This window comes from Canis lupus, chromosome 23 (genome assembly GCF_011100685.1).
Source record: "Canis lupus familiaris isolate Mischka breed German Shepherd chromosome 23, alternate assembly UU_Cfam_GSD_1.0, whole genome shotgun sequence".
Taxonomy (NCBI): Eukaryota; Metazoa; Chordata; class Mammalia; order Carnivora; family Canidae; genus Canis; species Canis lupus.
Window position 1 is genome coordinate 47,391,317 of NC_049244.1, and position 12,313 is coordinate 47,403,629.

At 38.4% G+C, this 12,313-nt stretch overlaps 1 protein-coding gene across 20 annotated transcripts in view; it reads left to right on the plus strand.

Moving 5' to 3' along the window:
• The window catches only part of MBNL1 (muscleblind like splicing regulator 1), a 203,548-nt gene that overhangs the window by 103,515 nt on the left and 87,720 nt on the right, over positions 1-12,313 (plus strand). The window contains exon 1 of one of the 20 annotated variants that reach the window (XM_038571259.1): positions 1,114-1,238. The exons of the other annotated variants lie outside the window; for them this stretch is intronic. The gene's annotated coding sequence lies outside the window, so the exon portion shown is untranslated. Of the gene's footprint in view, positions 1-1,113; positions 1,239-12,313 lie in introns of those variants that run through there. 20 annotated transcript variants of the gene reach the window in all.

Consider the following 12,313-nt stretch of genomic DNA (forward strand, 5'->3'; position numbering starts at 1 on the left):
TCCATAAACAATATTTAAGAAAAATGCAAACATCAGTGGCTTTCTTGAGTGAGCAGAACAACTGGAAACTTGTTTCGCATTATTTTGTAAGTGAATTGCTTAACGTAACATTCTATCTACGGCATGTTAAGAAATGAAAAGATAAAAAAAATTTTTTTTTTGAAAAAAATGGAAAAGAATGGAAACTTGCGCTTCTGAATGAACAGCTTATCAAAACACTAGCTTTTGATTTTATCTGAGCTTTCCCTGTAGAAAGTTTTCTTTTTTTCTTTTTTACTATTGCTAACAAAGCCTAGAGGCAATTTCTGAACTAGAAAAGCTGAATATCATTTCTGACTAACCTATTAGTCATCCTAATAATAGGAAATTATTTAGTTCCTGCTTCATAGTAGCCCATCTTGAACAATAAAATCATGTAGCCCACTCAGAGGTATTTCAGGAAGATTGATGTGATGCACAGTAAATGTTTTGTACTGTGCTACTGTTTTATCTCTCATTTCTCAGCAGGAGAGCTAGGAAAGGGGGTCGAGAATGACCTTGAGGTTTCTAGTTTGGATGATCAAGGATGGGATTGCTCTTTGCCTGTGTAAGAAATACAGGTGTTAGAATTGACGTGTTCTCTTTCTCTGGGGAGAGGATAAGCAGGGGGTAGATAACTGATTTGGTTGGGTTGTTAATTTATAGAAAAAGCACCTGAAGGCCACTCCCTTGGCACTGATAATGTGCTGTGTCACAGGACAGTGCTGTGTTATCTTTGGGGAGACCATGGATGGTGAGAAAAAAAGGATGTGGTGACAAATGGTATATCTCTCTCTAATCAGCAGGTGGGAGAGGAGAAAAGCCAGAGAAAGTGACAGGGAACGGGAGAGGCAAAAGGAAAAAGAAGGAAGTTGTTAATGGTGCAGATGCTGCAGATAGGACAAGAAATGAGGAAAGGGCAGTGACCGGCAGTGAGAAGCACAGAGAGCTTCGAGAAGGCACTCTGAGTAGCATTGGAAGGGAGGAGACAGGAGTGGGGGGGATCCTCAGCACAAACCAGATTCCAAGAAGATGAGTCACTGGTAAGTTGGAAGATGCCTATGAGGATGCTGCAAGTTTAGACAACTCTAAAGAAATTCAGGAACAGAAAGAAGAGAAGAAGTGGGTGTCAGCTGGAGAATTCGGCGGAGGAGAGAAGATAGTTGTGGAAGACTAGAGGTGCTCCTCCAGTGGAAACACACGTTTTCAACTAAAGGAAGGTACAGAAGTCAGTGGAGAAGGGGAAAAAAAAGGAAGATTCCAAGATTCCTTGGAGTAGGAATATCGGAGGGTACCATACATCAGAGACGTTGAGAAGGGGGTCAGAAAAAAATGGGGAGGAGCTGACTTTTGAAGCAAGATGAGCCAAATGATCCCTGAGAGTCAGATTGAAGAAGGTCCTCCCCTGCATCTTTAGTTCCATCTTGTTTGGTGTGTGGGTAGCTTACTGCCTCCTGTCTCCACGTTTTTTTGTACATTGCTTTTTAAACTCATTAGTGTGACTTGACTTCTCAGCCTGGCTGTAGGGTTTGTGAGGGTGGGAACATGTTTTATCCGTGTATACTCATTGCTTACGGTGATCCCTTTCCATGTGATCCCCTAATGTATTTCAGGAACCCCGCAAGCCCGTGCTATCAGGGGACAGGTCTCACAGCCTGGGCTGCCCATCAAAGTACAAGGCTGAAGGCTATAATTAGCTATCTCTGTGAACCTCAAAAACAATTTCTAAAACAAATTCTCCATTTCAAATGGATGGGACAGGTTTTTACATCCGACTTTTTTTTTTTTTTCTTCTTTTCCTGGTTAAGAAAGTGACACCATAACAAAATATAACGTAGAGCTCAAAAGTGGATGCTTCCAAAGCCCGATGAAATTTTTAACCAAACTTTATTGTAGAAAGTGGAAACATTGGACAGAAAGACAATCATGAAAAGACAAAAGTTTGCAGAGCAAATGTTGGCTGAACAGTTGGTTTATACCACTGTTTATGTCAACCAAATCAGATTAGGTTTATGTCTTTAACTTTGGTCTCATCCCTACTCTAGGCATAAATCCTTTAATTAGGCTAGTTGAATTATATTTTTTGCTTCTTTATGAGCAAAAATAATTCTAGGCCGAAGCAAAAAAAAAAAAAAAAAAAAAAGGAAGATTGTCTCTGCCTCCCATTTAGCAAAAATAGAGTAAATATGTTCCTGTTTGTTTATACTATGTTACTATTTTATGGTTACTACTCATCCACTTTCTTTACCTTTTACATAAATAATAGTGTTCCATTTTTTTTTAAGTAGAGCTCCGTAGACAGAAAGATTATGAACTGGTTGCCATTCTCATGGTTTTAGACTCAGTATTACACTGAAACTGAAATATCTATTTAAATTTCTAAATTATGTAAAGCTGTAAAGTTTATAATGTAAAGCCACTTGATCGTAATTCCTCCCCAAAATATTTTATTTCTCCTCAAGATAAATGAAGAAGGAAAAATTGAAGGGTGACACAGTATATCTAAATGAGTAACAGGTGGCTGATGACAGTTTTCACATATTCATCTCTTTGTATTATGATCATTATTACCCAGAATCCTTTAAAGCATTGACTGATCATGACCATCCTCCAGTTGCACAAACATCCTATTGTCTCCTGGAAGCGCCTGGGAAGGCATGAGAAGGTCCTTTAATTAGACTGGAATTTTACTTTATTATTTATAAAGATTTTATTTATTCATGAGAGACGCAGAGAGTGAGAGAGGCAGAGACACAGGCAGAGGGAGAAGCAGGCTCCCTGCAGGGAGCCCGATGTGGGACTCGATCCCAGGATCATGACATGAGCCAAAGGCAGATGCCCAATCGCTGAGCCACCCAGGTGTCCCTAGACTGGAATTTTATTATTATTTTTTATTGTTTTATTTATTTATTTTTTTAGACTGGAATTTTATTTTATTTTATTTTTATTATTTATTTATTTATTATTATTATTTTTTAGACTGGAATTTTAAATTGCAGCACCATTTGCCCTGGCCCACCTCCCTAGAACTACCCCGAAACACCCTTTAGTTTAGCCTCTCCTCTCCAGCCTCCCTGGAGGTTTTTATTTATTTATTTTTAACACACCTCACTGTCTCACCTTTGTGCTCTCTCATCATTCTATCTTCTCATTAAAAGAAAAAAAAAACAAAACTTTGCCACCTTTCTTTTCTTAATTAACTACTACCTGTCCTTCTAGACTCTCAATACCAGTGACAGTTCCTTTGGGGAGCCTCTCTTGGTCCTTTTATTCCCATGTGTGGGAGATGTCCCCATAGCATCCCACACTGGAGCCTACTGTCATTGTTTACTGGTGTGAGTCCTCTGGGGTGTCTCAGGACTGTATAGACCTCGGCTCTGTACCTCCAGTGGCTTGCACCATTGTGTGAATGCTCTTTACTGTTGCTTGGACTTACGTATCTGTTTTTATTTGGACATTAAGCTACGTTTTATCCTTATTTACTAGGGAGGTGCACGGACATAAACTTTTTGGATTATGTGGTATGTCACTAAATAAACTAGTTTAAGTCGACTTTGTAATGAATAGTTGGTTTTTTTTTTAAGATTTTATTTATTTATTCATGGGAGATGTAGAGGGAGAGACAGAGACAGAGGGAGAGGTAGGCTCCCTGCGGGGAGCCCAATGTGGGACTTGATCCCAGGACCTGAGCCCAAGGCAGACACTCAACCACTGAGCCACCCAGGTACCCCCACCCCCCCCGTAATGAAGAGTTTATAAAAAGATAGAAGCACTTGGAATAAACAACCCCCCTTTTTAATTGATCCCTAAATAGATTTAAACTAATGTGTCTATTTTTTTAATCTTAATTCTGAGGATATGAGGATAGGCTGGTATTAGGAACAGAGGGCATTTGAGTACAGAATTAAGCTACAGAAATACCAAATATCCTCCCTCCCTCTCCCCCCATTTTGGTGGCTTATTTCAGCAAAGATTTATTTCTTGCTCCTGTAAACTCAGTGGTGCACTCTATCCAGTGACTCCGGGATCTGAGTTTGCTCCATCTTCCTCCAACTTGTGACTTCCAAGGTAGCTGAAGCTCTGACAGAGAGGTAGGGAGAAAACGGTGGCTTTTACCCATTTCTTCCCAGAGGTTTTACGCCAGCTCAGGGTCCCTGGGCTAGAATTAGTTATGTGGCACCAACGTTATCGCAACAGAAGCTGGAAAAGGAAGCTTCCGTGGTACTTAACACAGAATAGGGCATGGGAACTGACCAAGCCACTGTGTGTTTTGCTTTGTCTTTTACGTTGCTGTTTTTGGGGAGGCATGATGGGACAGGTGGATAGGTAAGAGATAGACGCCTCTAGGTGAATTCAAGTGGGAAATATTAATATTAATAAATATTAATTCTACAGTCTTTTGTTTATTGAGTCCTTGTCCTATCTCCTGTGTATTCTGGATAAAGAGTCTGTCTGAAGACATTCTCATCTTTTTAGCTAATGGTTCATCTTGAGAATCTGGTCGGACTTATGAAATTCAGTGAGTATGAGCACTTAACCCTGAAACCTGGCAGGACTTTCAGGGGTTTATGAGATCTCTGCAGCCCACCACCCATCCTAGCCCTCTCAGTATTAAGAGTACCCGGCCTATGCCACATAGTTAGGAAGTATTGAAGAAGATGAGAAATCAGTGTGAGCATAAATTTTAGCTGCTGTGGGCTGAACACTGGGGATCTTTCCAAATCAAAACTTAGTCCCCCGATTCGAATGAAAGAAGTAATTTGGTTGCTACCTACAAGCCTAGATGTAGATTCATTTAATGAGAGAGATGTAGACAATAGACAAAATTGTTGATAAAAAAAAAAAAGCATACTTGAGAGGCAGCTGACTGAGGAATACACAATAGCTTTTATTCATAGTATCTTTTGCCAGGCTCTACGATGTGAAGCTTTAATGATAAGTGGATTAAATATTAAATTTTTCATATTTTAAGTGGTTGCATTGCAGTCATTGCTTTGCTATTAGGGCAGGTACTTCAGGTATATATTCAGGTGGAAGATCATAGATTAATGAAAGGACTATATGATATTTCTATAGCTTAATTCTGTACTCAAATGCCCTCTGTTCTTTAGATTATAAAGCAAATCTCCTAAATTGGAGTTTGATAGCCTTAATTAATTCACTGTGATATCACATATTTTACATATGAAAAATAAAATGCCCTGAGCATATTTATTATGGAAAAGAAGTTAGTATCAAGTTGATATGGTTTTAGAATTCTTTTCTTCAGAATTAACACCTGTTATTTATGCCTTTTTTTCTTTTTCTCTTTCTTTCTTTCTTTTTCTCTTTCTTTCTTTCTCTTTCTTTCTTTCTTTCTTTCTTTCTTTCTTTCTTTCTTTCTTTCTTTCTTTCTTTCTTTCTTTCTTTCTTTCTTTCTTTCTTTCTTTCTTTCTTTCTTTCTTTCTTTCTTTCTTTCTTTTACAGTTGAGGGAATTGAGATTCAGAGTTTTTCAATGACTATCCCCAAGCCTTTGCTTCTATAGGAGTTTTTACCTGTCCTTTCAGCAGTTTTGTCAATAGAATTTAATTATTTCATCCAAAGTCCGCTGTCCTCACCAGACTTGGAACATTGTACTGAAAAGCATAACCGGTGTGTTATTCATCATTATTCCTCCAGAGCCTGGCACTTGTTCGGGTGCTCATGTTTAGCAAGTAAAGGAATGAGCAGATAACTAACTGAAAGTACGGACATAAAACAAGACAAAACAAAGAATGACAATCCCTGGCCAAGTGTCTGAGAGACAAAATAGCATCAGGGTTGGTACGAGGGCATCGGAGCCCGGTTTCCTTTGGTTCACTTACTACGTCAAGGAACTGGACAATAGTATTACCTATTTTATAGTGCTGATGTGAGGATTAAATTAGTTTGTATATAGCCACTTTAGTTTTGCTTTGCAGATTTTAAACCCTAAGGATTATGTAACTAGGGCATAAATATTTAAATTTTGATTAAAATAAGAATTACGTAGCGAATATAATTTGACATTGATTGAATAAAAGGAAGCAAAATATTTTAAACTTTGGCTTATTAACATGCATCTGATAATCCTGGAAATTGAGACTAAATTTCCTTTTTAGCTTTAAGCATAAAATATTTGAATGTACATTATTTAAGATATAATGAGGTCTTAAAACACTGAAGTCTTATGAGATGATAGAATTAACTTTTTCTTCCAGATTTTATCTTCTTTCATTGTCCAGTGAGCATCCAGTTAGAAAAATGCAGTCGTTTATTAGTGAGCAGAGGACGCGGTAACTGCTAGGCGAACGGTGTTATTAGATTATTGGCCAAATTCAGGCTCATCTGCTGGAAATAAGTATTCCCCTATTGTTTTATTACAGAATATATATTTCAAAACCAACTTAATGTGAAAATTAGCCACTAAATATGACTTTGTTTCCAAGAATTAATCTGTTCCTGGCTGATTGTAATACTCTAGTAAGTCTAATCCAAAGCACAGAGTGGAGAGGCAGCACAAGGCGTCATTATTTTTGCCATGTGTTTTGGCTTGAGTCATCCCAGAATATGAGGGAGTCACCATGGAGCTTGTCCCTTTAGCACAACACTTGTTGCCAAAGTGAATTGATTAGCAGCAATAGTAGGAGAGGCCGTCATCACTGTGTGGCTCACCTAAGCCCTTTTTATTTTTTTCTCCCCTACATGTATATAAAATTGCTTCAGGCCTCAATTTCAGGACACTTTGTTCCTCATGGGAAGAAGCATGAATTCCAGAATAGTGTGAAGTGGAAAGACTTTTTGCTTCCATTTGTCAGGCACCCTGTCATCTCGTGCAGCAGAGTGGCCGGGGATGGCCATGATCATAAGGCCAGCGTCTGTTTTCACGGTGTTATGAAAGCTCTTCCTGAGTCATTAAAATGTGTGCTAAGCAAGACAACAGTTTCCCTCATTTATGTCTTCTTATGCTCAGATACAATTTTTATAGTCGTAAACTATAATAAACAGGTCTTCCAGCATACTTTTTATATATAAATACTGCCCAGAGAATTATTACTCTGTTTATTTCTGGGATTGACTCATGTCCTTCTCACTGTCCTGCCACTGCAGTGTGACACCATTGTGAGTTCAGCCTGTTGCCCCTTTATAAAATAGCTTGGCCAGTATCTGCTCCTTAAAAAAAATATAAACAAAAACATCTGAATCCTAGAATGTGAATGGGGCAAGAAAACTACTTAGTAATCTGGGTTTGTCTGACAAAGGATATTTTATTTTATTTTATTTTATTTTATTTTATTTTATTTTATTTTATTTTATTTTATTATTTATTTTATTTTATTTTTTTATTTTATTTTTATTTTATTTTATTTTTTATTTTATTTTATATTTTATTTTATTTTATTTTATTTTATTTTTTTATTTTATTTTAAATTTTTTAAAAGATTTTATTTATCCATTCATGAGAGACACAGAGAAAGAGGCAGAGACACAGGCAAAGGGAGAAGCAGGCTCCCTGCAGGGGGGCCTAATGCGGAACTCGATCCCAGGACCCCAAGATCACGACCTGAACCAAAGGCAGATGCTCAACAACTGAGCCACCCAGGCATCCCCAAAGGATACCTTTAAAAGGTGTCCTAGTTTTAGATATTATACAGATACCTCTTTCCCCTTTTTTTTTTCCTGTAATTTTAAAGGATCAGAAGTTCAGCTGTTCATGATATCTGCTCTAGGAGAAGTGGAGCTCTCTAGCAGGGCATGTATTTTACAGTCTGTGCTACCTAGAAAATTGAAATTATATAGAATAGAGTAATGTCACTATTCAGAACATTAACTTTATTATAGAAATTGTTTTCTTTTTAGTTTTTAAAATTATTAAAAATACAGTATTTTGGGTTGTCTATCCCAAAACAGGAATATGTGTGTGTGTGTGTGTGCCTGTGGTTCCCCAAATGCAGTTTAACACAAAGTCATACGTTTCCCCTGTGGTGTTACCATGCTTATAGTCCCAAATATAGAGCCCTGTGGTAGGGAGACAGTCAAGGAATGCGAAGACCTGGTTCTAACCCCATAGTCACCATTTACTATTGATGTGTTTTTGGGGCTTCACTTTCTACATTTTCTAGGCAGGGATCATGCAGTCCCGAATTACAAAGTACACCTTGTCAACCTTTCCAGGCTGCTGGGAGAATGTGATTGTTGAGAGCCCAAGACAGTACTTTGCCCATAGAGGCTTTCAGGAGTCGATTAGTTAGATTATTTAGTATCCTCAGAAGTGACACGGGAAGGAGGCTGGTCAATTCTCAAGTAAGACCATTGCTGTTCATTAAACATATGATCCTTGGCCAGACGTTTCACATCCCAAAGCTGGATTCCTTACCTCTAAAATAAGGTAGTAGCATCTGCTTGGATGACTTCCAGCAGTGGTTGTGAGGATTATAGAAAATCATAGTGTGCTATGTAAACACAAAGAGTGGTAGTTTTCACACACTGTCTTTGGTGCTAGGTTCCCATCCCGGAGAGAGAGTCTGAGATGGAGCAGAGGACTCCCCGTGTACGCATATGGGAGGAGTCCTTAAAGACTACTTTTGTTTCAGTAATGTGGTAATTAGGGTTCTGGGAGGATGTGTGGGGGTTTAATTGGGGGGGGGGGTATGGAGCAGGGGAAAGGATATGTAGAAAACCGTGTCAGAGAAAGTGAATCTCAAGCAGTGTCTCTCATTTACCCAACTTATTCTTGCTTCTTTATGTTACTATTCCCATAGGATCCTGGTTGTAGACTGACATTTAAATGAGTGATGTGACTGCTCAGGGACTCTAAACCTCACTGAGATAACATAAAATGATCAAAGCAGTGAGATGCAAAGGGTTAGAAGGAAGATAGGCCCATGTTAGGATATGTATGGATGGTGGCAAAAGACCAAAGAGACTCATATTGGGGTTAGGAATATGGGAATACACAGGAAGCATGAAGCAGAAAACACTTGAGAAGTTAAAAAAAAAATAATACGTTGTCCACATTCAAGTAGTTTTCTTAGAGATGTGTTTGTGTGTAAATTAAGGAACAAGTATTTTGGTAGGCCGTATTTTAGGAAAAAAAAAGAATTTGTTAACTTCGAATATTCAACTCACATCGTTGAGGACAGCTTCTGGCATCTCATGAAGAGTCAAAATGTGTATAAAGTAAGAATTATTAAACTTTAGGGACAGATCCGTGATTCAAGGGGCTTCAAAGTCATATAGGAGTTTATAAGTTGATATTGTGATGCTCCCTGGTGGTTGTGAGTGATGAATCACTGTTAAGTAACTCGAATTTTGATACAAACTTTAAACACATTTTAAAAAGTATGAAGTCATTTTACAGGGTAATTCAGGACTGATCACTTACCTCTGTGTCTTTGATGACTGATACATTTGATGAAAGGTACTTTTCATTTATTCACATGTAAACAGATGTGTTGATGAAGATTGTAAGTATAATGCTTAGTCATCGGCCTCTTGATCTGTTATTGTATTGCCTGGTATGGGGGGAGGGGGAGACAAATGATTGAGGGGAAAAGTAGAATTGAAAATTACCTTTTGGGATTTAAGTGACTCATTAGAATAAAGGATAGAAGAGAAATCAGACACATTTGAAAAAATATGTATCTGATTCACTTTGAAAGATTCACATGCAGTTACTCTTCTTCTTAATAAGTAGGTGTCTTTCCTTTGCTCTTAGGAATGAAGAGAATGAATTGAGGTATCCAAGTGATGACATTTTTTTTTCTTTCATGTTTCCTTTTATTCATACCAATAGAACATATTTTACTTCTTTTCTGATTATGGATTGCATAAGACAGCACTAGGTTAGCCGTCCTTTCCATCAAGAGAATGGAGTGATCCATGTGGGTTAGTATCTAAATTATTAAAGATATCTGGTTTGTTTAACGCATACATGTGGTATAGAAAGATAATCAGTTGCTCAAAAGTGAGGGAAAACCATTTGAATCTCAAAAGCTACAGTTAGTACTTAGGAACAAAGGTTGATTACTCCCCCTGGAGATTAAAACCTTATAAAAGTCCCCAGAATAACACAATTTAAATTTGTCTACCTTTTCTATCATTTGATTTCAACTCTATGTATAATAAGCAAAAAATGGTTTTTGCTTCCTTCTTAGTTGACATTAGCAGGACCTATCTGTGTGTAGATACTTTGATCTAGACGCTTGAGCAGGACAAATGACAATGCAACTTTCGAAACCTTTGATTTGTAAGAGGAATCCAGGCTGATTTGCTTGCTGATAGATTGCTGAGGGTTTTGTTTTTTTTTTTGTTTTGTTTTGTTTTTTTGTAATTATTTATCATGAGGTGTGTAGTTGGTTTCTGACTGTCTAGATGGGTTGGATCTAGTGGTATGCTAGTCAGTGTCTAACAACCTGCTCTCTGAGGGGAAAAACAGAACCACCTTGATCTGTCAAGTTTGCTGATTTCTGTAATTCCATGACTAATTTCAAGCTATCAATACGAGGCCACTGAATGTGGAATTGAGACGCAAGGGCCACAGTCAGCTAATGCCAGCCAGTGCAAACAGGTTTACACCCATCCCTGGAGGGGTCAGCATTACAGAACCCCCAAATATCCATTCTAGGGTTTGAGAGAAGCATGGGGTACAAGACAAACAGCGGCTCTGGGGATCTCTCCTGGTTGGTGAATGTGATTGCTCCAGCCTCCTTCTTCTCTGCAACAGCCAATAGCAGATTCCTCGGTGATTCGTGGCAAAATAAAAAGCCAGAAGAGGGTTCAGACATTAAGTAAAATATCCCTGTTTCACAGTACCTACCTCTGCTTAATTTGCAGTCAGACTGGACTCATGCTATAAAACTTAAGGCAGAGTAATACTCAGAGCCTATTCCCAAGAGAGATTTAGAAAATTATAATCTTATTGCCTCTTGAAAACATTGGCCTTTCTCTTCTTTGTTCAGCTTCTCCCAGGATACCTGCTTGTCAGATTTTCTGTAGCTTCTTTTGGCTTTGTCATGGCAACCTAGTACCTTGGCTCAGGGCCCTAATGATTTCCAAATGTTTAATTATCTCTAGTTTCTGATATGTTTATTTCTGTCATTTTTTATAAGTATCTTCCCCGGAACGCATCTTGCCTAGGTCCTTGGCCTGTGCTTATAATCAAATTAGTATTCCGTTACTTCTTCAATCCTCCAATAGATCTTCCATATTTATTGGAAGCAGAGACAGCTCCTGTGTTATACCATCACATAACAAAACTCTAAGCACAAACCCCACACCCATATCCCAAACCCGTTGGTTAAGATTAGTGATACCTAAAAATTGTACACACATTCAGTAATTATCTGTGATAACATTAACACACATTTTAACTTTTTTAAATGAATAGAATGCAATATAAACAGCGTCTTCCCAGCTTGTGCTATTTAGGTCATCCACTTATCCTGGGATCTCCTTCCCTTCTCCTTTCCTTACTCCTGTATGTCCTTCAAGATTCATCCCAGGCATCATCCTTGCTATGACATCTTCCCTAATTGGCCTCCTCTGCTCCCAGAGCTGGGTACAGGCTCCTCTCCATTTTCTCCTTGGGGAATCTCATAGCCCTCTGTTGATCCTTCTGTAAGTACTTCTACATTTAATATAATTGCTGGTATTTTCCTCTCAAAATTTTATTTTGGAAACTTTCAAACCCAGCAAAGTTGCAATATTGGTGTCATAACTACGCATATACCATTCATGTAGAGTCATGTGTTCATACACATTTTCCCCCCAGATCCAGAAGGAAATAAGTTGCACATTATCCCCTCCTTTTGCTAGTCAGCCTTTACTGAGATCCTCCTGTCCTTGGATTAATGGCACTCAACGACTTTTTAAGGATTCATTTCTTGATTGGTTTGTTCATCAGATGTTTATTAGGTAGGTACTATGCAGCTGAACCTTGAAGGCTTCAGTGAGTAGAAGTCAGGGCTATAGAGTATGTGTATAATTGAGGATGGTTAGAGAAGGATGAAATGTTGCCATTGTAAGTGGAGGAATGATGAAAGTACCATCATTCATCCATTAATTGATTGAGTCACCAGTGTTTATAATCTGTTCTGTACCAGCCATTGCCAGGGGCTCTGGGTCTTCACAGATGAGGCCTCCTACCTTTACACAATCAGTCTCACATAGGAGACAGAGCAGCAGATCGTCAGAGAACGTAGTGGAACATGCTCATCGATGAAGGTCCCCAGGATACTATGGAAACAGAGGGGAAGGAAGGCAGGGCAGGCCTCCTGAGCAGTTCCAATGACACTT